Source organism: Myotis lucifugus, unplaced genomic scaffold (genome assembly GCF_000147115.1).
Source record: "Myotis lucifugus unplaced genomic scaffold, Myoluc2.0 scaffold_740, whole genome shotgun sequence".
Taxonomy (NCBI): Eukaryota; Metazoa; Chordata; class Mammalia; order Chiroptera; family Vespertilionidae; genus Myotis; species Myotis lucifugus.
Window position 1 is genome coordinate 177,034 of NW_005871788.1, and position 2,100 is coordinate 179,133.

General features: G+C 47.4%; 1 long non-coding RNA gene across 2 annotated transcripts in view; it reads left to right on the plus strand.

Moving 5' to 3' along the window:
* Positions 1–1,728, plus strand: part of LOC102436024 — a 10,412-nt gene extending 8,684 nt beyond the window's left edge. Inside the window, exons 2-3 of one of the 2 annotated variants that reach the window (XR_001346069.2) lie at positions 1,307–1,470; positions 1,587–1,728. This is a non-coding gene — a long non-coding RNA (uncharacterized LOC102436024). The remainder of the gene's footprint in view (positions 1–1,306; positions 1,471–1,586) is intronic. The other variant, XR_002827025.1, reaches the window with a different exon arrangement.
* The last annotated feature ends 372 nt before the right edge of the window (positions 1,729–2,100 follow it).

The window sequence follows — 2,100 nt, forward strand, 5'->3', positions numbered from 1 at the left end:
CTTCAGCATGTGGGCTTGAGGCTGCACAATTCATCCTAGGACGCTATCAGAGCAAGCAATGGCTGAGAGCTACTCCCCAGGGACCCCGTAGGGCGGCTTCATTCTCTCCTGAGACAGTTGGCAGCAGTTCAGGGACTATGATTAGGAGAGTCTCTGCTTCTGTGAGGAAAGGCAGAATAAATTCCAACCGGGGAAAGCAATGAATACATCACACTACACAGATGATGTCTTGTTGAAAATGCTACCTGAATCCTGTCCAATTTCATTAGTCAATCTCTCCCTAATAAATTCCTTCTTAATTCATTGATAAGAAAGAAAAAATGAATAAATAAATATTTTATCCTTTTGCTTTTATTTATTCAGAAAGAAAGAGGAAAGAAAGAAAAAGAAGGAAGGAAGGAAGGAAGGAAGGAAGGAAGGAAGGAAGGAAGGAAGGAAGGAGGAAGGAAGGAAGGAAGGAAGGAAGAAAGAAAGAAAGAAAGAAAGAAAGAAAGAAAGAAAGAAAGAAAGGAAGGAAGAAAGAAAGAAGAAAGAAAGAAGAAAGAAAGAAAACAATGGAAGTTCATGGGGTAGCCATCATTTCCACCTGGCACTGAAGGGCAGATCCCGGCAGCAGGGGGGGAGGGGGCGGGGAGGGCCTGCCAGGATCACGTGAACGCGTAGCACACAGTGGGAGAGGTTAAGCTGTGCTCACTGGTTAGAGAGACACTTAAGCATGAACACAAAACGTGCGCATGGACAGAAAAGTCCCACTAGAAAATGACCATGTTGGTTTAGAAACAAGTGGATTAATACGTCCTGTAGGAATCTAATGGTGAATAAACTAATACATTGACCAAAGGTGGCGCAATTTGGATCATGAATGCGCAAAATAAGAATTGAAATTTGTGAGGTTGTTTTTGTGGGTTTTTTTAAAGACACAAGTAGCCCTGGCTGAGTGGCCTACTTGGTTGGAGCATCCTCCCATCCATGGAAAGGTTGTGGGTTCAATTCCCAGTCAGGGCACATATAGGTTTCCAGTTCTATCCTCACTTAAGGTGTGTCCAGGAGGCAACAGATTGATGTTTCTCTCTCACAGATATGTTTTCTCTCTCTCTGTCTCTCCCTTCCTCTCACTCTAAAAATCAGTAAATATATCCTCAGTACAGATCATTTCTTAAACAGATACAAGTATTTGTGGAATAGAGCATGTGTGTTCTGGCAACAGTGTGATGTAGAGGAACCTTATTTGGGGACGAACTGGGTGCTCTGCACAGCTGTCAGGGCAGAAAAAACCCCCACTCACAGCCCTGCTGCTCATCCTCAGCTTTGGTTTAGCCACAGTGGGGCACCAACCTCAGACGGAGGGCACAGACCTCAGACGGAGGGCATAGACCTCAGAGGGCACAGACCTCAGAAGAAGGGCACAGACCTTAGATGGAGGGGACAGACCTCAGATGGAGGGGACAGGACTTTGCATGAGCTGCCGAGGTCAGTGAGGGGGAATTCCTGGGAGGGCACCGTCTCTGCAGTGCTCTGCTGAAGGGCTGTGTGTCCTGTGTCACCAAGCGTCCTGCAGTCACGTTGTCTTCTTTGCCTCCTCACAGGTGCTGGCCTCCTTGCGAGTCTGTTACACAGGAGTCCAGAATACACATGCGCCAAGCAGGGGGGGACCTGCAACTTCTCCCCGTGCCCGCTCTACACCCAAGTCAAGGGCTACTGCTACAGAGGGAAGGCCAAGTGCTGCATCTGAGCTGGAGCCTCAGGGGCGACAAAGGACAAGAACTACTTGTAAGTGTTGTTTTCCTAAAAGAAAACCTTTTTTAAGCATGGCTCTGAGGACCCACATGAACCCTCTGTCTCCTTTCGGAAGACATTAGGAAAGCAAGGTTACAAACAACACAATCCTGCTAAGTGAGTTGAGCCAGTCAGAGCAAGACAAGCATCACATGATCTCACTCATAGGTGGAGTCTGGTGAACAAAATAAACTGATGAACGAAGTGGATCCAGAGACATGGAAGCATGGAGTAGAGTGCAGAATCTCGGCGGGAAGGTGGGGGAGGCTGGGTGGGTGGGAGATAATCAACCAAGGACCTTGTATGCAGATATGCATGGCCCAT